This window comes from Rattus norvegicus, assembly GCF_036323735.1.
Source record: "Rattus norvegicus strain BN/NHsdMcwi chromosome Y unlocalized genomic scaffold, GRCr8 chrY_unlocalized_3, whole genome shotgun sequence".
In the NCBI taxonomy this organism is placed as follows: Eukaryota; Metazoa; Chordata; class Mammalia; order Rodentia; family Muridae; genus Rattus; species Rattus norvegicus.
In genome coordinates this window covers 1,246,415-1,274,398 of record NW_026947389.1, presented here as the reverse complement: position 1 = coordinate 1,274,398, position 27,984 = coordinate 1,246,415, and positions in this window count along the sequence as shown.

Below are 27,984 nucleotides of genomic sequence, written 5' to 3'. Positions count from 1 at the left end.
TTTAATTGAATGAATATTGTGCTACATTTTGTGACTGGAAATTCATGGACCATGGGCATCATTTATGTTCCTGCATGTGTATTCAAAAATTTCATTTTTCCAATTCCATTTTTGCAATGAATTTGTCAACTAATGGGGCCCACTTATAGAGTGAATATAAGAGTGGAAATATAGTGTACCTACTTCAAATGATCAACTCCCCAATCCTTATTTTATCTATAAATTACCAGACATCAGTTAAGCAAAGGACAGCATGGACTATAGAATTTGGTTCTGTAGTTCTATTATATATCTTTTCTCTAATACCAACCTTCCTGTTTGTCCAGGGAAAGACTTGATGATTTTGGATGTTTTACCATGATTCTTCCTTCAGGCCAAACATTAGTTTCTGGGTGATGGGCAGCAAGAGGAATGGCTTGAGGTCCAGTGAAACCTCAACTTCAGTAGGTTATGAGAACAGGAGGGAGTCTATTTGGCATTGTCATTTGTGGATCATATATTCTTGACCTAGTTAGGCACAATCCATGTAAATATTCCATCAAAAATCGTAGTTGTAGGAGCCACCAAAAGTATATATAAGTTTAAAAGTATATATAAAGTATATATATATGATAGATAGATAGATATAGATATAGGTATAGATAGATATAGAAATAGGTATAGATATAGTTATAGATATAGATGATATAGATATAGTTATAGATGATATAGATATATATTTTAGGTATAGATATAGATGATATAGATATAGATAAAGATATAGAGATAGAGATAGAGATAGAGATAGATAGATATAGATAGATATAGATATATAGATATACCAGGCACCAAAACTAGATAGGATGATTGAAGCTAAGAAGATCATACTGCCAGGAACTGGATATAGATCATTCATGAGAGAACCAGCTAGAGCATGTCAAATACAGAAGTGAATGTTAGTGGCAAACCAGAGAACTGAAAATGGACCTCTTGTTTTAAGATGATAAGAAAGGATTACAACTGAATGGACTTTCAAACCCATAAGAACAACAATTCAACTAAGTAGAGATTTCTGGTACTAAACCAATATTCAAAGACTGGGCATAGACAGACTATGGCTCCAACTGCATAGGTATCAGAGTATGGTCTTGTTGAGCCCCAATGGAAGGAGAAGCCCTTGCTCCTCCCTAGGTTTGCCTCCCAATTCAAGGAAATGTCAAGGTACAGTAAGGGGGGTTATAGAAGAAGGTTAGTGGGACTGTTTAGGGATCTCATGGACAGGAAACTGGGATAAAAATAACATTTGAAATGTAAATATAAAAATATCCAATTAGGAAAAGTAATAAAAATTGCTTAAAAAATAAAAAAAAAATATGACAGAAAAAAAGAAAAGTTAACTGCCAGCTAATCACACCTATTGACTCAGAAATCTAAATGGTAACTGTCAGGGAATGGTAGTCAGAGTAATACTAGTGGAAAGACTGAGATGAAGAAATCTCAAATAGAAGCACTTCTCTCTCCCAGTTATCAGTGTCAGACCCAAACTTCACTATAGGAATCCAAAGCAAGGAGGACTGTACTCTGAGCTGAGGACACAATACTTGTCTTTCCCTTCTTCCTTAGGACCTTTCTCTTCTGGGAAAAATTATAAAAGCCATGAGCTCTCACAGAACAACTGGGCCCTTTCCAACACCTGGATTTTGGAATAAAGAAATGAATGATATAAACTCTCTGATATCAAGGAAACATAACAAGAAGGGATGTCCAGATGCTTCTGGGAAGCCCTCGTTCCTGGTTCCCTTATGATAAGATTCAGATAAAGGCTATCTCTTCAGCAAACCAAGTCAACCCATAAACAGGGCTCACTGAGCTTTCCTCTGGGCCAAGTATTTTTTTTTATTTTTTTATACAAATACACTCCCAATTGGTTCTTTATTCTGAATTGAAGGCCAATTATGAAACCCTGGAGGTACTGAAGGAATATCCAAGAGTCTGTTGCTGTCAGCACAACACTTGTGACATCACAGAAGAAATTAGGGCTCTCCAGGATACAAGAGATTTTACATGGAGGGCTTAATGATGATGTCACTGAGAATTGCCATAGCCTACCTGCTAAATGATTTCCTTACATTGACCAGATTTGGAGGTGCCATTTCCAAGAGTGTCTCCTGTGACACAGTAGAAACCTTTACATATTCGTCTCTCTAAAACTAGAGACGTCTCTCTGCTTCATTAGTGGGTACATGCTCTGAATAGAGATAGTTTGTTAGGGGCTTGGCATGGGTAGAAAAGATCTAGGAACAAGGAGTGAAGGAGATTCTTCTGGAGATTAATTATTTCCCCAGGTCCAATCTTTTGACATATAGTTCAATTCCCTAGGTTTCGTCAGTTTTCCATATGCCAGTATTTTCCCCACAGAACTTTAACCGAGTGAATATTGTTTTACATTTTCTGATTGTACATTAATTGACAGGAGACATATATATTCCTGCATGTGTACTCAAAAATTTCATTTTTACAATTCCATTTTTTTTGCAATGAATTCGATAAGAAACTTGGCCCAACTATAGAGTGACTAAACAGTGGAAATGTAGTGTACATACGTCAAATGATCAACTCCCAAATCCTTATTTGATCCTAATATTACCAGACATCAATAAAGCAAAGGACCACATGGACTATACAATTCAGTTCTCTAGTCACATTTGATATCTGTACTACAAAATCTACCTCCTGTATTCTGATTGCCAGACTTGAAGGTTTTAGATATTTTACCATGATTCTTTCTTAAGGCCAATATAAGAAACAGGAAGATGGCAGGGTGAAGAAAGCTAGAGGAACAGTGAAACCTCAACTTCAAGTACAGGAAAGAGTCTATATAACATTGTCATTTGTAAATGGTACAATCTTGACCTAGTTGTGCAGAATCCATGTTAACATTCCACCTAACCAAATAGCTGGAGGAGGCACCAAAAGTGTGTGTGTGTGTGTGTGTGTGTGTGTGTGTGTGTGTGTGTGTATGTGTGTGTATATCAGTCACCAGTAATAGATAAGATTTATGAAGCTAAGAAGTGCATTCTGCCAGAAAACGGATTTAGATATGTTTTGAGAGACACAACTACAGCATGTCAAATAAAGAAGTGAATGCTAGTGGCAAACCAATGAACTGAAAATGGACCTCATTTTGGTAGAATTTGAAAAAGACTAACATGAGCTGAAGGAACCTTCAACCCCATAAGAACAACAATGCTAATGAAACAAAGTTTTCTGGTACGAGACTAATATTGAAAGACTCTACGTGAACAGACCTATGTCTCCAACTCCAGAGAATGGCCTTGTTGGGCAACAGTGGAAGAAGAAGCCCTTGGTACTCTCTTGGTTTGATTCACAGTTAAAGAGAATTTGAAGGGACAGTAAGGGGGGGGTTATAGAAGAAGTTGAGAAGGACCGGTTAGGGATCTAATGGGAGGAAACTCTTAAAGGGAATAATATTATAATTGTAAATAGAGAAATAAACATTTAAAAAGACAAATAAATTTGTAAAAATTAAAAAAAATAAGATATAAAAGAAAAGAAAACTGACAGCTAAACACAGCTATTGACACAGAAATCTAATGGGTCACTCTCAGGGAATGGTAGTCAGAGAAATAATACTGGAAAGACTGAGATGGTGAAGTCTCAACTAGAAACACTTCTCTTTCCCGATATCAGTGTCAGACACAAACTAAACAATAGATATAAATAGCATGGAGGAGTTTACTTTGAGCTAGGGACAAAATACTTGTTCTTCCCTTCTTCCTTAGGTCCTTTTTCTTCTTGTCAAAAAGAATAATAGCCATGAGCTCTCAGAAAGAAAACTGTGCCCTTCCCAACACTTTTGAAATAAAGTAATGATAGAAACTCTCTGAGTTCAAGGAACCATAATATTCAGGGAAGTCCAGATGCTTCTGAGAGTTTCCCAGCTCTTGATTCCCATATGTGGAAGGCTCAGGTCAAGGCTGTCTCTTAAGAGAACCCACTCAACCCCTACAAAGGTCTCATGTAACTTTACCATGGACCACACATTTCTTCTTTTTTATACCAAGACAGAAGGCCAGGTTCCTTCTCCCCATCTCTGATCTCTTCATCCTCTTTTTTTTCTCTCTCAAATGGCTGTTTATTCTGAATTACAGAACAATTAGTAAACTCTAGAGGTACTGATGGAATATCTAAGAGGCAGATGATGTCACAACACTTGTGACATCACAGAAGAAACTAGGGCTCTCCAGGATACAAGAGATTTTTAATGGAGGGCCTAATGATGATGTCACTGAGACTTGCTATGGCCTACCTGCTGAACAGATTTCCTTACATTGACCAGGTTCAAGAGTGCCTTTTCCAGAAGAGTCTCTTGCGAAACAGTTGAAACCATTACATACTACATCTCTCTAAATCTATAGATTTCTCTTGGCCTCATTAGTGGTTACATGCTCTGAATGAAGATAGTTAGTCAGGGACTTGACATGGGTAGAAATCACTTAGGAACATAAAGTATAGGAGATTCTTCTACATAACATTTTTATTCCCAGGTTCATTCCAGTGACATACAGTTAAATTTTCTAGGTTTTCTCTGTTTCCCAATGGGCAGTATTTCCCTATAGACCATTAATTTATTGAATATTGTATTACAAAAAATGTGATCATGTTTTAGTTTTCTTCTCTTGCATAGTGTTGAAAAAGTGATACCCAATACAGTATTAGAACAAATATTACATAGTAACCTAAAGAAAACAAATTATTCCCAAGGCCAACATAACTTCATTAGTAAGCAATTTGATTTTACAGAGAAATGGTTAAGTATTTTATTATTTATCTTCAAAAATACTCTTATAAGAATCTTTAAAAAAAACAGTAATATAAACATCTGTATAAAAATGTCATCTGCTTCAAATTATCAGAATGCACATCTGTGATTGGGAATCATTATTAAATCCTATCAGGAAGCAGAGGGTAAAACTGGTTCAGAAAGCAGTCATCAACAGTCCAGCATTTGTGACAGTCACACCATAAGTCTGTGCTGCCATTGTTCTTGATCCCTGACCTTAAAAGATCCCAGCCTTTCTGAACTACCAATTGTTCCATACATTGTTTTTTATAACAGAGTCAGTACGGAAAAGATCTTAGCCAGCTTCACAATCAATTTTATTTTTCCAAATGCTTTTTAAGGGTTGTGGTCCTTTTTAAGGGTTGTGACAATTCTACATTTCCTTGGTCAACGATAGAAGCACTGATCTACCCCAGGGGCAATTGCTAAAAGACCTGGACCACGGTTATTGCAAATGCCAATGGCACTGCCCTCTGAGTGGTGGGAAGCTCCATGAGGATTTTCATGCTCTTCTTAGATTAAGAGAGAATGATTGCAATAACTGAGTGACACTCTGTGTGAAGTTCTCGTGGGGTTCATGACTCACCAAGGTCCAAGGTGACTGTGCTGAAGAGTGGGCCATACCCCAGGAATTCTAAAGCTGTTTGTAAAGCCTCCTTCACAGGCCTTGGCCATATTCCATGTCAGAATCAGTTTTGAACTATGCTTTTACCCTGGATAGAATTTCAAATACTATAAAGAATAGGGATAGTGGGCAGCCTTACATTGCCCTTGATTTAATGGAATTGCTTTATGTTTCTTTCCCTTTAGATTGATGTTGGGTACTGGCCTGCTGTCCATTGCATCTATTATGTTTCTGCATAGGAATCATATCCCTGATTGGTCTCATGCTTTAAACATGAATGGGGGTTGGAATATTTTTGCAAGCTTTTTCAGTATATAATGAGATTATCATGTGGTTTTTCTCTTTCAGTTTCACTTTATAGTGAAATATATTGATGGATTCTCAGAAAATGAACCATACCTGCCTCCCACTAGAAATTAATAATTACACAGCATAAACTACAGAAAGTATCTCACATTTACATGCATACTCCAATAGCTCCCCAGAAAACAAAAACAAAAAATACAAACAAAAAAAACATGCACCCCACTGAAGAGAAGTAATACTCACATACCTTCTCAAACATCCCAATCGAAAACACAAAAACCAAAAAACATGCAAGCAAAAAAACCATGCTTCCGCAACATCTCATTAATACCTTTAAGCATTAATGTCCTCTACTCAACAGTAAAAGGACACAGGATAACACAATGGATTTAAAAAGAGGAAACATCCTTCTGTTGCACCCAAGAAACACAATCCAGGTACCGAGCTAGACACAACCTCAGACCAAGGGGTTGGAAAAGTTTTTCCAAGCAAATGGACACAAGAAACAAGATGGTGTAACCATTCTAACATCCAGCAAATCAGACTTTCTACCAAAGGTAATGAATAGAGACTGGGAAGGACACTTATTATGCATCAGAGGAAATATCCACCAAAATGGCATCTCAATTCTGGATGTCTATAAGACAAAGACAAAAGCAGCAATATTGGTGAGAGAAATATTGCTGAAGTTTAAATATCACATCGAAGCTCAACATTAATAGTGGGGTCCATCAATGTCCCACTCTCACTAAGGGCAGACCATTGAAACAGAAACTAAAAAAATAAATAAATAAATAAATGATGTCCCTAACACGGGGTTCAATTAAATTGACCACACTGATATCTACGGAATAGTTCACATGAACACAAAAGTATACACTCTCTTTTCAGTACCTCATGGAACCTTATCCTAAACTGACCTTGTTCTCCCACTATAAACAAGCCACAACGGAAACAGAAAGACTATGCTAAGCATTGGATCTTCTCAGATCGCCAGGGATTAAAACTGGACTTCAACAATAAGAAAAAATATATAGGGGTTGGGGATTTAGCTCAGTGGTAGAGCGCTTGCTTAGCAAGTGCAAGGCCCTGGGTTTGATCCCCAGCTCCGAAAAAAAAAAATATATATATATATATAAACTCATTGAAATTCAATAGCTCCAAACTGAAGAACCACAAGTTCAGAGAAGACAAGAAAAAGAAAAAGCATTCCTAGAATTTAATGAAAATGAAGGCACAGATTCCCCAAACTTAAGGGACGTAAGGAAAGCAGTGTTAAGGGGAACATGCATATGCAGCACAGGGAGCTTTCATAAAGAAATCAGAGTGACCGCACACTAGCAATTTCCCAGCATATCCTAAATCTCTAAAATAAAAATAAGCAAATACATATTAAAGTAGGGGACAGAAAGAAATGATCAAACTCGGGGTGAGAGTGATCCATCAGAAACAAAGTTAATACAAAAATTAACAAAAAGTAGAGCTAGTTCCTTGGGAAAATCAAGCAGACATACAAAGCCCTAAACAAATAATGTAATAGGAGGTAAGACAGCATCCAAATAACAAAATCAGAAATGAATAGGGAGCCGCATAGATGGACACTGATGAAAGTCACAGAATCATTAGGTGTCAAAAACCTGCTGTCTGCAAAATTAGAATCTCTGAATTAAATGGATGATTGTATCGAAGGATAACACTGACCACAGGTAAACTGAGGTCAGATAAACTATGTGAATAGCTCTACAACACTTAAAGAGTAATTTAACCTTTAAACAGTAATTAAAAGTTTCCCCACTGTAAAATTCCCAGGGCCAGATTGATTGAGCACAGACTTCTACCAGATTTTCAAAGATATCTCAACCTACGCCTAAACACAGAAACAGAAGGAAAATAGCCAAACTGATTCCATGACAGCATTGTCGCCCTGACACCAAAATCACAAATCAACTCAACAAAGAAAGAATTTCAGACGAATTCCCTGACGAACATTGGTGGAAAAAAGACTAGGTAAAATGCTTGAAAACAAAATCCAAGGACATTTCAATCCGCCATCCAGCGACATTTAGTAGGCTTGCTCCTGAGGATGCAGGAGTGGATCAATCGATGAAAACTGATCAAAGAAATCCACCATATTAACAAACTGAACTGAAAAAAAAATTCTGCCCTCAGCACTTTCCATTAACGTGGGAGCTCTCCTTTGATTTTACTTTTTGGTAGTTGCATATCATGCAATATATATATATATATATATATATATATATATATATATATATATATATATATATATAGTAACATGTTAAATTGTTATATCTTAATATTATAATATATAACTAATATTAATATATTATATTAATATTAACATTTTGTATTATACATTAAATTATATTAATATGGTAAATATAATTAATATTGATATGTTATGTTACAATATTAAATTAATAAATAGTGATATAATAAATTAAATGAAATATTACATTAATATTTCAAAATTAATATATTAATTATTAATATATTTAATATGAATTTTTAATATGCACTATTACACAATGGTGTGAAGGAGCAGAATTGAAGAAACAAAGAAAAAAATGCAAGACTATCTCTTTAGATGCTGAAAAAGCCTTTGACAGAATAAATCGTCCTTCGCTATTTTTGGTCTCAGGGAGACCAGGGATGACAGGCACATACATAATGCAATAAAATACTAAAATAAATACAAAAATATTACATAAAATGAAATAAAGCAGTCCACCAGTTAATACCAAATATGGGGGGGAAACAAAAGGCAATTCGACTAAATTGGAGAATGAGAACAGACTGCTCATTTTGCAGCATCCTTTCAGAAAAGTCCTTAAATTCCCAGCTAGAGCAATAAGACAACCAAAGGAAGTCGAGGGGATGATATTGGAAAATCAGAACTCAGTGTATCACCATTCACACATCATATAATAGTGAACATATGTGATCCCAAAGATTTACCAGAAATGACCTACATATGAATAACACCTTCAGCCGAGTGGACGGATGAAAAATAAAATGAAAATAATCTGTCATGCAAATAACAGAGAGGCTGAGAAGAAATTAGGGAAGCAATGCCATTCACAATGGGCATATGCATATATATATATATATATATACATATATACATATATACATATATATATATATATATATGAAATATAAAATAACTCTAACCTAGCACATCAGAAACATGTCTGGTGTGAACTCCAAGTCTCTGAAGACAGAAACTGAGGAAGGTAGCAGAAGACAAAAAGACCTCCCATGCTCATGGACAGGTAGGATTAAGAGTTTCAAAGAGGCCATCTTACTTTTGGGTGAAGATACAAAGTTGCTATCTCACTGTCAGGTGTGACATGGTTGCCAAAGTGCATGCACGACAAGACGCAATCTTGCAGTCATGTGTGGAGTCAAAGACGACATCTTGCTATTTGGGTGTGACATGGTTGCCCAATGAGCACATGTTACCTCATTGGCTGTGGAGGCAGGGTCAACCTGAAACATCTCTAGCTTTCTAACATGCAGATGGTATCACAATTTCTAAATCACATAAGTCACCGAAAATAACCAGGGTAAAAATCTCTAACAGAGGGATGGCAGCCACTACTGGAGAAGGAAATGGATTTGGCGTCTGTAAGAACAAACTGCTCATGCCACACCATTCAATCAGCCCAAGCATCATTGGATGAGGAGATCTAGATTTAGATACTGAATGTTTAATGTTTTCTTGGGAAATTTTAGCTGCTTGCTACGGTTCACTATTATCAGGAAATATTTGAAATGGTATACTATGCAGCTGTGAAAAATAAGGACATTGTGAAGCTGCAGTCAACTAGATGTAACGAGTTGAGAAACCTGAAACCTCTGAGTGAGATCATTGAAGACCTCGAGAAAAGGGAACACTGGGCCTGGGTCACTGAAGACACAGAATTCCATAGAAATTACAAGAGACATGACCGAAGAAGGAACAACTTTGTCTACTGGACTATGGAGCAATGGTTAGAGACCCTACAAGGGGAGATCTCTATTAACAGAAAATTTAATCCAGAAATACTGTTGAGGAAAGCTTGTTGGAATTTCTGAACCCAATGAACCCATAAGAAAACACACAATCTGGTTATTATAATTACAATCTATACATGTGTATTGGGCAGATCTAACGCTATCATAATGTATTCCCCAACCAGAAAACACGTTGCTACATGTGCTTTCTCAAGGACATATGGATTCTTTCCATCGTTACTTCCTCCTCTTTTTCTTCAGTCCTCTGCCTTTCCCTCTTACCCTCTTCTGCCTCTCTACCTAACCCCGCAGCCAAACCTCCAGTACCCACTTTCCCCTCTGGCTCTCAGTAATAGGCTCTAGCATTTACTGACCGGATATAATGGGAAGAAGGTTCATATGCCATCTCCTAAGTCCATGACAGAGGGCCAGTCGGGGGGAAACCTCCTTTGAGGAAGCAGATAAATATCAGGATACAAATTACTTTTGCTGGGGGAAGAGCAAATACTTATAATGCTTTCCATATCTATCCAGTGGATTCTGATAAAATGGGGAATATTCTTCCTAAAGAACCGGCTATACTACATCTTGTCTTATATCTGAAAAGACCTCTGCCATACCGCAAGGACATGTACTCCATTATGTTCATAGTGGATTTCTTCATAATGAACAGAAAATAGAAATAAGCCAGATGCCCCTCAACCAAACAATGGCTACAGATAATGTGGTTCCTTTACACAATGGAATACTACACATATATTAAAAATAAGGACATTGAGAAGCTGCAGTCAAGTAGATGGAATGAGAAAGTATTATCCTGAATGAGGTTACTGAGACCCAAAGTAACATGTACATATTCACTTAAAGGGGGTGTTAGGCATAAACTACAGAATTCACACACTAAGATCTACAGAACCAAAGAGGATAAAGAAGAAGAAAGGGCCAAGAAAAATTCTTTAATTTCACTCAGAAGGAGGAATAAACTAATGAGAAGAGGCAGATGGAAGGAAAAGACTGTGTGCCTAAGGGGATGGGAAGGGAAATGGGGTTTGAGAATCATTTCTTGGGAGAGACGGGCAAGTGGGACAGAGGGCCAAGAGAATAAACTGAAATCAAAGACTGGGCAGGGTGGGTGCTATCTCTGTGATTTCCCTGCAATCTGGGATGGGTGAGACTACCCCTGCGTCCATGAGAGTGACTTTAGCTGAGACTCTTAACAGCGGGGATACAGATACTGAAATGTTCACTTTCTTCAGCCAGAGAGGACCCAAGGTGGAAGGATAAGGACTCAAAGCCACCCCCAAAATTTTGACTCAGAAATTGCCTCCACCATAAGAAACACATGGACAGAAATAGAAAAGGAAATGAGGGAATGGCCAAAGGATAAGTGCCCGGATGTGAGCCTTATCCTAATGGCAAACGACAAACACTGACATTATTAATGGTCCTTTCTTGTGTTTGCAGACGGGAGGGTCGCGTTATGTCCTCAGCAAGGCTCCATCAAGCAGCCGACAGACACAGAAGCAGAGGTGCACGGCCAAATACCGGAAGGAGCTCAGTGATTCTCACTGAAGAACTGAAGGAAGGACTGACAAAGTAGAGGAGCACAATGGTCTTCACGTGTGTTCACTTAACCTGTCGCCTGTCTGTGGATCCTGTTCTCTTACTCGGGCTGCGTTTTCAGTACCTGATGGGAGACAATGAATCTAGTTCTGCAGAGACTTGATGTGCCAGGGGAGAGGTTGCACCAAGAGGGGTCCTCCACTCTGTCAGAGAAGAAGGGGAGTGAATAGAAGGAGGGGCTGTAAATGGGTGGAGCCTGGAGGAGTGTGGTGAAAGGGCAGCATTCAGAATGTTACCTGTTGAATATATGCAACTATTCAAGCAAGGGGCACAGGCATGACATCACTGGGATGGGGGCGTGAAATCATGGGTGTTGCGCATGACATCATGTGGGTGGGACATGACATCATGAGAGTGGGACATGACATCATGGAGGTGGGGGCATGATATCATCGTGATGAGGGCATGATATCATGAAGCATCATGGAAAATAGTTGAAATTAGGAAAAAAAAAACACCCCGAGAGTGAACTGAGACCTAGGGAGACAAACATGGCGCACGTTTACCTATGGATAGTATCAGCTGTGAGATAAATCTTATTCTATCTACAATCCACAAATGGAGAGAGGTCACAGGAAAGGTGAAGGCCGGTGAGGGGAAAGCATTGACCTCTCTGAAAGGAAAACTGGAACAGATTCTGTGGATGAGTGAGGGCGACTGAGGACATGAGCAGAAGGTCAGAGGGGAAGAAGGAGAGATAGCGCGGTGCAAAGAGAACCGGCCAGAGTTATGGGACATACGGGTTAGTGCAGAAACTTGATGGATGAACTGGTTTATTCACGGCATCTAGAGGGCAACCTCCCGAGGATGTAATCTGATAGAGAACGCAGAGTCCGAACCTTCAATCCTTTGAAATCAAGGGAGTAGGACTTCAGGATTGGGGATGGTCACATTCAGTCGAGTCCGTTTCTGAGGAAGTCAAATGGAGATCCCTGAACAACAGACGGATGCTGGGACAGAGATTATAAAAGCTCAAGCAAATGATGCCTTCCTGGTACATTAAGCCTATTATCGATGTAAATGCACCCGAAAACCCCTTCCCCCTCTCCAAGATTTGTGTAGCCCTTGTTCAACCTGAGTAAAATATATGCACACAGCACGTCCCTGAATACCTTCTAAGAGAGTTGTGACACTGAATACCTTGGAGCAACCCCCAACTCACTTGCAGGCTGACCAATATTGTGTTGACCGACTAGTTCCTGGGGCCACTTCATCCTTTTGCACCTAAACACTCTAGGAAGCATACATCAGAGGTGTGTGTGTGTGTGTGTGTGTGTGTGTGTGTGTGTGTGTGTGTGTCTGTGTCTGTGTGTTTCTGTGTGTGTGTATTTTTATGTGTGTGAGTGTTTATGTGTGATTGTGTGTCTGTGTGTCTCTCTGTGAGTCTGTGTGTGTGTGTCTGTGTGTGTATTTTTATGTGTGGGAGAGTTTGTATGTGTGTGTTTCTTTGTGTGTCTCTCTGTGTTTATGTGTGTCTGTATATGTGTGTATGTGTGTCTGTCTCTGTGTCTGTGTCTCTGTGTGTGTGTTTCTGTCTGTCTATCGGTCTGTGTCTCTCTGTGTATCTTTGTGTATGCGTGTGTGTGTCTGTTTGTGTTTGTGTGCATGTGTGTGTGTGCATGCGTGTGTGTGTGTGTGTGTGTGTGCATGCGTGTGTGTGTGTGTGTGTGTGTGTGTGTGTGTTAGTCATGCACAAGCTAACCATCCTTACACACAGACTGTCTGGTTTGCTTTTCTTTTTGGAAGGTTGGCAAATCTTTCTCTTGTCCTAAGAAAAGACCACCCTGGTTCTCAACTCTCTGTGAAGACATGACAGGTTGAGTGATTTTCATGTATGAGGAGTCTGTCCTAGTGAGAATTACTTTAATTGATACAATAACCCTTGAAAAAAACGTCTCTACATTTACTTTCCTTAGTCTGTGATCCCTTGAGGGGAATATTCCATTATTATTATTATTATTATTATTATTATTATTATTATTATTATTATTATTATTATTGTCATCATCATTATATATCATTATTATTATTATTATTATTATCCCAGAATTATTCCATTATATTATTGTCTGCGCTGTTACTAGTTTGCTAATATTCACTGATGCCAGGAAGATTATGGTTCATGTGGGCCCCAATGGACGGCCATGTTTTAGTTCTTGAAACTGAAAGTTTTATTTACATGTTCCGTAGAGCAAATACATGCAAGTACAGAAAGTTCCTTGGTCTTCTTCATGAGACTGACACCCTCACGTAGTCCTCTGATCTATTTGAGAAAGAGTATTTGGACGAGCAATGGAAAGGTTGGTGACCAAAGACACAAGGTAGGGAGAAATAATACAATTTTTCACAATGTTTCAGGCTTTGAGGATTGGTAGACATTAAATAACCATCTCTTCATTCATAGCAGGAATAGTCAAAATTATTAAATAATAGTAGGCTGAAAAATTTAACAACATATGTATGATGACTAATTTAAATTCCATATTTCATCTCTGGAAAATTATGTATTCTTTTTCAGGTTCTTCTTGTAATTCTTTGAAAAACGTGGAAACCAGTATGTGTTTATCTGTACACATTCATAAAGCATGGCCGTTGCTCTAGTGATGGACAGATGACATGACTATCAGGAGACAGACTGACTTTCTTGCCAAAAGAGTAAATCTTCATGTTTACGGAGCCAGTTTCATTCCTAGGTGCAAATGTTTAAAATACCCTGAGAATGCTTCCTCCAGCTACCGTTTCCTATATGTGGTAATATCCTAAGATGTGGGTTTGTTCTTTGCATTTTGTTTCAAGATCTACAAGAAAGTTTCGATTGTGTATACTATTTGGAGATGTTGTCTTTTATCTTTTCTATCGTTGTATACTGGGTTGTAGACACTCAGCATTTTCTGATCCATCTCTCACATGAGGGGCTGCAAATGAGATGAGTCTTCATCAGGAATAAAGGAAAGAAGACAGGTAAGGTAATAGATGACTCCCTGGTGTATTTATCTCCTGTGAATCTGAGATGACTGTAGTCATCAACCTGTATATATAAACTTTAACTTTACAACAAAGTACACTTACATGAGTTTAAACCGTTGTACTTTTCATTTCGTAAATATTTGCAATAAAGAGAGCATTCAAAGTAATAAAGTTGTGTGATGTATGTAACTCTTTTAACAGATTCCCTTGTATAACTTAATAGAATATATAAATGGTTTTCCTTCAAGTTGAATGTAATAAAGACAGTGACTCTTATATCAATATATGTAGTAATTGTGGCCTCTATAAAATTTAATATGTTCATATCTTGCCTAAACATCGACCATAATTACTGAAATTCTTCCTATACTTACTCAGTATTTTTCCTAAATATTGACTTTAAAATGCATTCAGCAGAATAGATATTGAGGCGGATGGAGGAAAGGAGGAAACTGAATGGGAGGGGAGGTAGAGAAGGGAATGTGTAGGAGAAATTGGATATAGTGGGTTTGGAGGAACTAGGTATAGTGAATGAAGGGAAAAGGGAATGGAAATCACAAGTGTGGGGTGTGCATCTCTAGGAAGTGCCAGAGACCTGGGAAAGGCAAATCCCCAGGGTGTCTATTGGGTTGACATTCGCAATGGGGATAAGGATTCTTAAAATGCCACTTCTGTTGCCACACATGACTACCAGTAATGTGACAAGAAAAAAAAAATAAACAACAACAACCAAAAAACCTTCAGTCCAAAATGAACACAACCTACAAGACCTTCAGAGACAAAGATAGATAGAGCAGACATGGTAGGTACTTCCAACCAATGGTTAGCACAGATTGATATCTACCCCGTGGGCAATCACCGATTGCTGACACTATTACAGATACTCTATCATGCTTGCATACAGAATCCTAGCATAACTGTCCTCTAAGTGACTCCACCCAACAGCTGAGAGAAAGAAGTGTAAAGATTCACCACCAAACATTAGCTGGAGCTTGGGGAGTCTTTAAAAAAACAGGTGAAGAATCGAGGCCCAGATATTATGAGGGACTCCACAGGAAGACCAATAAAGTCAACTCACAGGGACTCTTGTGGTTTGCCAAACACTGAACCACCAACCAGAGAGTGAACTTGTACTGAACCTGAGCCCTTAGGACATAGGATGAAATGTGTAGCTTTTTTTCTTTTTATGGGTTCCCCCGACAATGGGTGTTGGTGTACCCTGAGGATGGGATGTAAAGTGAGAAAATAAATAAATAAATTTTAAAGACACAGATGTCTCATCTATAGACAACTTGTTTGGGAAAGCCCAATTCTAGTTGTTCGGTACCCACATGAAGACAAAGCCTGTGGAGAGCCTATACCCTTAGAGGCCATAATCCTTTTCATTCTGTTCTTCAATCAGAGTTCCAAGCTCCACCCATAGTTTGGCTAGTTGATGTCTGCTACTGACTGAGTCAGCAGCTTAGTGGAGCCTCTCAGAGGGAAGCCATGCTAGACTCCTTTCTCCAAGCATAACAGAGTGTAATTAATAGTATCAGGGATTGGGGCTCAACCATGGGGTGGTTTTCAATCTGCACTAACCATTGGTTAATCATTCCACTCTCTCTGCTCTATGCACTGCCTTTTTATTTCTTGTGGTAAGAATAAATTTTGGGTCAAAAGTTGGTGTCTCTATCATTCCATTTGGTTTGATCTCTGGCTACAGGAGATGTCTTCTTCATGTAGATATCACTGAGGCTGTGAGTCTCAGCTAAGGAAACACCCATTGATTCAAGGGCATCTCTTACCCCAGCTCTTTGCCTCTTTCTGGATATGACATCTACCTTACCACCCTTATCCATGTAGACTGCTGTGTCTGTCCTCTGTAGCAGAGGATGTGATCACAGAGACTAGATATGCGAGCAGAGGAGATACCTGTGAGGTCCCCTCCTGCTCAGAGGAGAGAGGGCTAGAGGAAGGATTGTGAGAGGGGTGAACGGGAGGGTGGCAGTGTGCAGTATGTAAAGTGAATAAGTAAACAAATAGCTTTGAAAATACCTAAGTATACTTGAAGGTAAGAAGCAGTGTGTGTGTGTGTGTGTGTGTGTGTGTGTGTGTGTATGTAAGTAAGTAAGTAAACTTGAAGGTAAGAGCAGTTGTGCATGTGTCTGTGTATGTGTGTAAGTAAGTAAACTTGAAAGTAAGAGCAGTTGTGCATGTGTCTGTGTGTGTGTCTGTGTGTATATATTATATACATATACATATATATATATACATATATACATATTATATATGTATATATATATGTATATATATATATATATATATGATGGCAAGAAGCAGGTGGCTATGTGTTTAATATTAACTTATCACAATTGAGAAAATAGTGGTTTATGCAGAAGACAGGACAGTTTAGGCACTATATTAAGAAAAAAATGGCGTTGCTGAAGATGAAGGTATGATTCGGTGATTAATAGCATTATCTGTTCTTCCAGAGAACCCAGTGCCGATATACACTACCAAGTGACAGCTCACAAGTGGCTGTAATTTCAGCATCACAGAATCTCACACGCTCTTCAACCTCCTGGACACTAGGCATGGATGAGTTGCACACGTGAACAAGCAGGTAAAACTCTTACATATGTAGAACAAAAAGTATAAAAACAGAAGAGCAGTTCCTGATTGACATAATTTGATTTTTGTGAATATTCATAGTGATAATCACAGTCAAATAAACACTTTAGTAATCTATAATGCAATCAAAGCCACTAAAGTTAATGATCACGAGTCACTTAAAATCTATTGATTTAAAAATTTGCAATAAAAATTTGCAGTCATGAAATTAAAATTTTATTAATATACAAATTAATAAACATTAATATTCTCATATAGAGCTGAAAATAATACTTTCCACCTATTTGTTTGGCTTTTATAAATATTGCAGTTTGTGGTTAGTTTGTTCTTGGTTTTTGTAGGAGTTCATTTCCAGGTATTATCCCATAATCTCTGTTGAGGCTCTCTTATGTTGAATCTAGGAAGGTTGCAATATGTTTTTCTTCTTGTCTGATCATTTTTAACTATGTATATGACAAAGATACTTATGTTCTTGGATCTTTCCAGTATTGTCAAGCTGATAGCTTATAGCTGATAACTTGAGAATATTTAATTTTTGAAGATCATTTTTGAAACTATTTCCTGATGTCTGTACTATCGGTGTTGTAGATTTTCAAATACATGTAAAACAGCTATTCAGGAACTAATCATGCCTTATGTCTACTGTTGTTCTGTCATTTTAGAAGAAGAAATCAGAAAGGGATGGGGGTTGAGGTAAAGGACTCTGTGGGGGAAGACAGGAAGGAGGGCAACATTTGAGATATAAATTAAAAAAATGAATAAATACCAAAAATAAAGCTGAAGTCAAAATGTACAGGAAAATCAAATGTAATTGATAGGAAACAGTACTCCTTTTTTATCGTAATCTAATTCCTCAATTTTATATTCCATAATCCATCTAATGAGTAATTCTCAAAAATCAGATAATTGAAAAACATTAACATATTACAAGTACCACAGTGATTTGAGCAAATCATAAAAGCAATGGTTCTACTACTGTACATGTTCTATGCCCGTATAAAATCCAGAAATCCAGTTGACCCTTAATCATTACATATCTTTGTTTATTCTATTCTTTGATAATTCATTACTATTTTTATCTTCTGTGACTACACCTTTGAAGTGAAATAATTACTTTGCTAGAATGTCTCTGAATTTGGATTTGCCTAGTGTTTTTTCTCTTTTAGGTCGAGATTCTATGTACTTGGCAGAGATGCCAAAAAGTGTTTCCTGCTTTGTTTATCTCAGTTCAGCATTAGGTGGATGACTGGCATCTTAATAACACCCAATTAAGGAGCAATGAAATTATTTTAAATTATTTTTCTTTTGTAGTTTAAAATATTTTAATGTATTTTTCTTTTATATTTTCTTTTAAAGTAATAGAAGTTATAGGAGAAGTACTTGAAGACTATGGAAAGACTGTGTGTCTCTTCAAAACTTTAGGCTTTGTTTTCAGCTTCTCCGTCATTTTTTTCCAACTCTCTGGCCTTAATGGTCCTTACTGCGTGTAAGTAGACTGAGAACAATGATTCTGAGGAGAATCTAATCATTGTCTTTCTGTATAGGTGACTCATGCCTAAAATAATACTCTAGATTTAGTGTCATTGTAATTTATATTTTAAAGTCTTCCATATTTTCTGCACACCTGAAAAGAATTCTATTTTTCTTTCATTATACACTATTCTAATTTTATTTTATTTTATTTTATTTTATTTTATTTTATTTTATTTTATTTGGGAATAACAACCAGAATCTAATTATCTGACACAAGCTGACCATTTATATTAGTCTTCTGTCACTTGTAAACCCACTTAATTTTCTGTATAATGTGCAGATAAATGCAAGTGTATGTGTGTGTGTGTGTGTGTGTGTGTTTATCTGAAACACGGATGTTGATTTTGAGAATCACCTGGCTGAAATTCTTTTCCACCGCCCTCTTAGAAATCATAAAAGGGAGGAAAGATTACTCCTGTTCCAAAATATAGGCCCTGCGTGCCCAAATCTGACATGTGGACTCACCTAATAGTACAAAAAGCAGAGACTAACAATTTACTGACCTGAGAACTACTTAGCAGTTCCAGTCAAATGCACTGAATTTACATGTACTGAAGAGTTTGGAATTGAAACATAATGTGCTGAAGTATTTTCTTGGAAGATTTCCGAATATGTAAGAAAGGGTACAGAGGACTTTCAAGGCCCCTGAGACATTAGCATGTGGTTTAAACTCTGCCCATATCAAAATCTTTAAGTACTGGACTAATCTACTAAAGTTATTTAATAGCAAGCAAACATTAATATTTTTACAATTAAGAATGGTGGTGAATATAGAGAACACTCTAAAACAAAGTTATGTTTCTTAAAGTTTCTTTCAAAACAGCCAGAAAGATCACAGTGTTTTGTTTTCTTTCTTTCACAGACTATGCACATAATTATTATCACAATTTTCTTCAAACCCAGATTTCTTCCTAGTGCTTCCTTGATTTCTTGGTTCCTTATGCTATAGATGATGAGGTTCAGCATGGATGTCACTGCTGTATAGACCAAGAGTTTATCAACTCTTGATGTGTGGTTATATTTGGGCCTCAAGTAATTTTGTCCAAACCCTACAATGGAACCTATTTCCCATGAAATAATTGATAAATGGACACATACCCCATGACTCATTTGGATTGCATAGTTAATCTTGCCAATACCATAGCCAAAGGCCATGACTGCCAATAGACAGCACTCAGTTATACTAAAAAGTGTGGAGAAAAACATCTGTGTGGTACATCCCTCCTAAGAGAGCCCTCAGATCACACTGACAAGTCTCTCCATATCGTGGGTATGACAGAGCCCATGTAGCCAATTTCCAGGTTACATAAGTTGAGCAGAAAGAAGTGCATGGGGTGCGTTGAGATGGACTGGTGCAGATAGCAAAGACAATGAGAGCAGGATAAGGGTGAACAGGAGGAAACATTCTCCAGGGACCTCAGAGAACTTGGCATTTGCAAAGCATTTGAAAGACAATACCTTTTCCTGACACAAAGAGCAATTGACACAATTGACCCTCATCTCCGGAAACACAGAGCAGTAAGAAATCAGTAGGATTCTTGCAGATGAGAGATACTATTTTTTTAGTATTTTAGAGCCTCATTTACATCAGAGTCAAAGTCTTCTTCTGCAGTAACAAAAATCAAAGCTTAGAAAAGATTTTTTCTCACATAATTCCATATCTAATACTTTCTCTCTTAACACCAGGGGATTTTTTTAAAGTGTGCTAAGCATTGAGCCAAGTGTCCATATATTTACAAGAGAAGGTGGAAACATCGAGTCCTGCCACTAATGAAGCTCAGGCACAAGATTTACCTTGCGTTTAAGTTCAGTTTCACATGCTGTACAAGCTATCAATCAAAGGAAGGAAAAAAAAAAACCTTGACTGTATTTCAATTTTTACCCAGTCTTATCATTAACCTGTCATCAATATTATACAGAAAAACTGATCAAAACACTCATCTCTATGCTTTCTGATGCCACAAGTATAGTATCTCCAACCATCCTGTGTGTGTGTGTGTGTGTGTGTGTGTGGAGCCCAGATTATTCTCTGATTGCAATTATGTATATTCAAACCCACACAATAAAGGTATCATTTCCTAAAGACTCATCGTTTTTGAAGATAAAGTAAAATCAAAAAATCATTGGATATATAAATGATTACTGGTTTACATACATAAATTTAAAGCCAGGGAACATCTAGATGTCTGCACAATAATGACGTGGTCAGAGATGCTGAGCCATGAAAGAGAAGAAGGATCAACCAAACAGGATCATAACCCTTCATGCTACATCCTTCAATAATGCAGCTGTTATCTGTAACTTAATAATACCTGTCTCTTTATAGAACATGTTTTCTTAGTGAGAGTATCACTGCATAGACATTACATTTCTGTTTTCTTAAAATTGTTCATGATATTCTATCAATCACACTAGTGATTTGAATTTAAAAAAAGAGAAAAAAAGAGGTGTTGTCTTGATATGTATTCCAGGGTAACCTGAAATTCCTTATTCCTCTCCCTCAGTCTCTTAAATGTGAGTATTCTAAGAGCAAGACATTGTGCCGAGCTTGATAGAAATTTCTTCCTATTCTTTCATCTCAACATCTTAAAAATCTACCAAATTGCCTGTATTTATATACACATAGTATCTATACTGTTCATTCCTCTTTGCTCAATTTTGCATAGGGCAGCTGCTGTGTTGCTTGGTTACTTACATGGAAAGCTGTTCAATTCCAGCACAGCCTGGTCTGTTTTCAGATATCATCCTTCTCTTCTTTCTACAGTTACATTCTGTTTTTCACACTGTAACTTGTAAAGTAGCTGTTAGCACTTTGTAGGCTTTTCACCTTGTTCAAATTGTAGTCTTATATGGAGACTGAGTATAGTCTACCATCCTTACCAACCCATGAGCTGTCATGTAATGAGAAGCTCCAGTGTTTAGCTTATTTTGGCTTCTTAGGGATTCTGCCTGGCCCTTCCCGTTATATCTTCTGAAGTTCAATCTCATGTCTCTCAAGTATTGGAGATGTGGCTTACTCATTTTTCTCCCAGTCTGATATCTTTTCCCTTTAAATGACATAACCTTTCCTGTTTTGTAGGGTGTATATGTGTTTGTTGAAGTTTGGGTTTTGTTGCCAAAAAATATTTTTTTCCTGACAAGGGTAGAATTGGAGATACCACAAGCCTATTAAGTTCTCTCTCTATTCACTTGATATAATGGAATTTCAGAGATATGTGAGTAGATCAGTCGCATGGTTGATCAACAAATCAAATGTGAGTTTCAGTATTTCCAAATTAAAAATACACATGTTACCTATGTTTACAAATTCCATAAAACACACACACACACGCACACACATATACACACACACACATGCACAAACACTCACATGTATGCCACATACACATGTGTTCCTATATATTCATGCAGAAAACAGACACAGAGAAACACAATAGAGAAAGAGCACATGAAGATTGTACATGAATTAAAATGTTAGTATAAACAACAAATAGGGTAACAGTATTTGTTTACATACTGTTTCACCATTTGGTCACTTAAAGACGCGACTGAGAAAACAATGTATTCCCAATGAGTTTGCTTGTGTGTGAAATAAGTTAATTTCCCAAATCACTCAAGTTGGTCTGGTGTTGAATGCTTGTCAGCTACATGGGTCATGAGCATGTGTGCATGTCTACCCACACACATTTCAGATTTACCTTTGTGTTCACTCTGTTTTGGGGAATTCCTCATAATCATTCATAATTTTCGTTTCTATTCACTAATTCATCACTAGATTAATTTTCTATTGGGGATACTGAAAAACACAGTTCTCCAAACAACAACAACAAAAAAGCAAAACAATACATAGTCCCTCATGGGGGCTGGAGACTTAGTCAGGTATACTAGCTTATTACATCTATTAGATTAGATCTGCACCCATTCATGCAAAAGTTATAAAAATCTAAGTGTAGAGAACGAGACAGACTTAAAGCTCTGACAATTATAAAGCAGGAGGTCTGTTGTACAGACCTCTCAGTAAACTCTGGTCTTGTATAAAAATTGCTGGAATGCAGAGGATTCTATTGTGATGCATTTCACACCTATTTTGATGTACTGTAAATATTTCTCAATATTAAATTAAAACAAACCTCAGCCCACATCCCTGATGCAAGGAGAAATTGAACAGTACTTCTGGACACTGGGATACAGTAACAGTCAGCCACCGGTACCCACGATTCGGGTCTGTACCAAGGCCTGCACTGAATGGCCAAACAGTTCCCTGTACGCAAATCCCTTAGTGGAGAGAGCTGGACCCTCAGGAGTGTGGATAATCCTGAGATGTCAGAGGAGAATACCCAGCTTCCCACCATAAAGACCCAAGAGGGTTTTGCACAGTGCCAACTTTGCCCATGGAGGGTAAGTACATACAGGAACAGTCAGGGTCATGATCATTTGATTCCTGCCTGTTCCTAGAGCTGGAAGAAGGTCTCCAGGAGTGCCTACACATATGGGAACAGAACACCTTTTCGCAGGAAAGGCTGAAAGAAAACAAGAAAAGAGTTCTACCACAGTGCTGACACAGAGGGTTACAGCAGGGTCAAGTCACTCACAGAAACAGTAAGGCAAGTGAACACCAAAGACAACCCAATAACTAGGGGCAGGCGAAGAAACCTAACTAACAAAAACCAATACTACTTGGCATCAGCAGAGCCCAGTTATCCCACCTAAGAAAATACTGGATATTTAAACACACCAGAAAAGCAAGACTTAGATTTACAGTCACATTTGTTGACAATGATGGAGGACTTTGAGGGGAACCTAAAGAATCCCCTTAGAAAAATGCAGGAGAACACAAGTGAACAAGTAGAAGCCCTTCAAGAGGAAAAAAAAAATCCATGAAAGAATTACAGGAAACATCACCAAACAGGAAGATGACTTGAAAATAGATATAGAAATAATAGAGAAAGTAAATGTTGACAAAGATGGAGATAGGAAAACAAAGGAGGAGACAAAGGACCGTAGATATAAGAATCACCAGAAGAATGCAAGATATAGAAAAGAGAATTTCATGGACAGGTGATTCCATAGAAATCATCCACACAACTGATGAAGATAATGGAAAACAAATGTTCCTGGCCCAAAACATACAGGATATCTAGGATAAAATGAAAGTTCAAACCTGAGGATAATAGGTATAGAAGAAAGAGAAGACTCCCAACTTGAAGGGCCAGTAAATATATTCAACCAAATTAAAAAAGAAAAGTTCCCTAACCTAAAGAAAGTGATGCCCATAAACAAACAAGAAGCCCACAGAACTCCAAATATATTGGAGCAGAAGAGAAATTACTCATATCACATAATAGTCAAAACTCCAAATGTGCAAAGCAAAGAAAGAATATTAAAAGCAGTAAGGGAAATAGGTCCAAGTGAAATATATAGTCAGATCTATAAGAATTACACCAGACTTCTCACTAGTGACAATGAAAGTGAGAATATGCTGGACGGATTTCAAATAGACCCTAAGAGAGCACAATTGCCAGACCAGGTTACTGTATCCAGTAAAACTTTCAAGGATCATAGACAGAGAAACCTAGATATTCCATGACAAAACCAAATTTATGAAATCTCTTTCAGCAAATCTAGGCCTACAAAAGAAAATACATGGAAAACTCCAACACAAGGAGAGAAAATACATCATACCAAAAACAAGAATATAATTTCCTTGCAATGAAATGAAAAGAGAGACAAAGAAACATAATTCTACCTCTGACTAGGAAAATAACTATCTCTCAACATCAATGAACTCAATTCGCCAATGAAAAGACACAGACTCACAGAATGGATACATAAAGAGTAGCGAGCATTTTGCTGTAGACAGGAAACACACCTCAGAGACAAAGACGGATACTACCTCAGAGTACATGACTGGAAAACAAATTTCAAGAAAATTGCCTGAATAAGCAAACTGAAGTTAGATTATAATATCAATTAAAATTGACTTTCAACTAAAAGTCTTTAAGAAAAAGATAAGGAAGGACATGGCTTTCTAAGGAGGAAAAGGAGGATTATGACATCATAGTCATCAAAGGAAAAATCCACCAAGATGAACTCTCAACCGTATGTATCTATACTCCAAATGAAAGGTGACCTGCATTCATAAAAGACACCTTACTGAAGTACAAAGCATACATTGGACTTCTCATGATAGATAACAGTAGGAGATTTCAACACTCCACTCTTATAACTGGAGAGATCATGAAAACAGAAATTGGACAGAGATGTAGAGAAATTAACAGAAGTTATGAACCAAATTTATTTATCAGATATTTATAGAACATTCCATCCAAAAATAAAAGGATATACATTATTTTCAGAACCTCATTGAACCTTCTCCAAAATTTACCATATAATCAGTCACTAAACAGGCCTCAACATATGCAGGAAGACAGAAATAATCACATGGATTCTATCAGATCACCACACACAAAAACTGGTCTTCAACAATAACAATAATGTCAGAAAACTCACGTATATGTGGAAATTGAACAATGCTCTACTTTATGACAACTTGGTCAAGGAAGAAATAAAGAAAGAATATAAAGACTTCTTAGAACTTAATGAAAATGAAGATACAACAGTCCCAAACATAAGTAACACAATGAAAGCAGTGCTAAGAGGAAAACTTATAGCTCTGAATGCTTGGGAGAAGAAATAGGAGAGAGCCTATATCAGCAGGTTGACTACACACCTAAAAGATCTAGAACAAAAAGAAAAAAGAAAACCCAAGATGTGTAGAAGGCAGGAAATAATCAAACTCAGAGCTGAAATGAACCAAGTAGAAACAAAAAGGACTTTAAAAGAATCAACAACACCAGAAGCTGTTTCTTTGAGATATATAAACCCTTAGACAGACTAACCCGTGGTCACAGAGAATGTATCCAAATTGACTAAATCAGAAATGAAATGGATCCAGAACAAAGAATCTGAAGAAATTCCCAAAATCAGGAGATTCCACTATAAAAGTCTATATACAAGAAAACTGAAAAATATGGAGGAAATGGACAATTTTCTAGACAGATACCAGATAGCAACGTTAAATCAGGATCAAATAAAGTATCTCAACGCCCCATGAATCCTAAAGAAATAGAAGCAGTTATTAAAGGTCTCCCAAGCAAAAAAAAAAAAAAAACAAAAAAACAAAAAAAAAAAAACAAAAAAAAACCCAGTTCCAGAAGGATTCCGGGCAGAATTTTAGTAAACATTCATAGAAGACTTCATACAAATACTGTGCAAACTAGTCCACACAATTGTAATGGAGCGCTACCAAATTGCTTCTATGAAGCCACAATTACTCTTATACCTAAACCACACAAAGACCCAACAAAGATAACTTCAGACCAATTTCCTTCATGAATATTGACGCAAAAATACTCAATATAATTCTTGCGAACCGAATCTAAAAAACAATCATCCATCTTGATCAGGAATGCAGGGATGTTTTAATATACAGAAAACCATCAATGTTATCTAACATGTAAACAAACTCAAAGATAAGGACACATGGTCATTTCATTAGATGCTGAGAAAGCATTTGACAAAATTCAACCACCCTTCAGGGTAGGGAGCGGCTCGGTAAAATAAAGATGGTGCCCACATCCAGTCCTGTCTGGTAGTAATCAGTTTATCCCACATGCGCAGGCTTGTCCTCTTGCCAGGGCAGCTGTAGAATAATGAGGTGATCCGTATCCCTCCTGTGGTGAACTCAAAGGAAGATAGTCGACAGGGTTCCCCCTTATTCAGAAAGCTTGGATGATCGCCCCGCTACTATAAGCAGAACTGTCAAGTGAGGCAGCTCCTGACGGCCGGTGCAGTCTCGAGAACAGTCCCTCTCGAGCTTTGCTTGTTTCTCGAGATCAATGTACATTCGAGTTCGGCCTGCTTCCAGTTCAGGAAGTGTCCATGGTTCTTGGGAGAGAGAGCCATACTCAAAGAGTACAGCTTAACTGATGTTCTCCACGACTCACCATTGGAAAGCACATTCACTGCCCCTTCACGGGGTAGTAGGCCATTTGACATTTCTTGTTCAATTTCCTTAATGACTCAATGGGCAAACGTGTGGAGAGGGGCCAGCGAGCCTCATACTGGACTTTACCCTCAGACCATGCACCGCCTATATCCCAGCCTCCACTGCCTGTGAACCCCTTCAGTGCCCTCCAAGATGATTATAACATAGGACTCCAATGGTGGAAGCACTTGAAGGGTTCCCAGCCACCGCCGCCTGGACCCCCTTCAGTGTCCACCAACCAGATTGCAACATCCTATCCCAACTGGGGAAACACTTGAACAGCAGAAACCCGAGGGACTTTGCACCTCCGGGACATCTTAGAAGGACTCGGCACAAGTTCAGATGCACAAAACCTTATGAAGACCAGAGATTAAAAAAACCTGATGCTCGTGTTACAGAAAAGCTACAGAAACTCAAAGATCATATAAAGGCTTCAGTCAATAAGAGGGCCCTAAACCCCAGAAGGGAACTGACGGAGTACAAGAAATGGACAGTTCCACTTCCTTTGAGGGTTTCTGAGGGCATGAGTAATCCACTGACCAAGGTTAGCACATCACTGAGTAACCCACTGGCCAGGGATACCAGAACATCTGCTTTACATCCTGCTACTAGAAAAAGAGTGGCCTCATCTTTAGTGCCCATTCTTGGGAAGATGAAAAAAAAAGGCAGATTGTCTACTGGGTTTGAAGAACATGTGGACTATGACGAGTTGGTAGCCAGAGTGCCTGCAACATCTACAAAACACAGTAGTGGAGAGAGCAGTGAAAGTCTCAAAGAAGATCACACCGTGCCTGGGCCACCATCTGCTGACTCTTCTACTGAAAAACTGGCACAGGTAATTTCCCCACACATTACAGGTTCCCAACATCCTTCCCTATCTAGACATGGAGAACTTGGATCTCCCATTTTTCCCCAAGATGTTCCTACCCACCCAAGACTTTCCGGAAATAACTAAATGTTTCCAATGTTCTATAGGTTTTTTCCACATTTGTCAAGGTGTCCAAAATTCCAACCACACATCCTGAACGGAAAATCATACATTCTCCTCTTCCAGAAGGAGTGTTTTTTTTTCAATCATTATTAACTTGGGAATTATTAACTTGGGACATTTCAAATGTTATTCCCTTTCCAGGTTTCCCCGTTAACATTTTTCTAGTCCCTCCCCCTCCTCTTCTATAGGGGTGTTCCTCTCCCGATCCTTCCCCACATTACTGCCTTTCTCCCAAAAATGCCATTCACGGGGTGTTCAGTCTTGGGAGGACCAAAGACTTCCCCTTCCACTGGTGCCCCTAATAGGCATTGATTGATACGTATGAATTTGTAGTCCAGGGTCAGTTCATGTATAGTTTTTGGGTACTAACTTAGTTTCTGGAAGTTCTGCTTGGATGGCACTTTTGTTTATATGGGGTC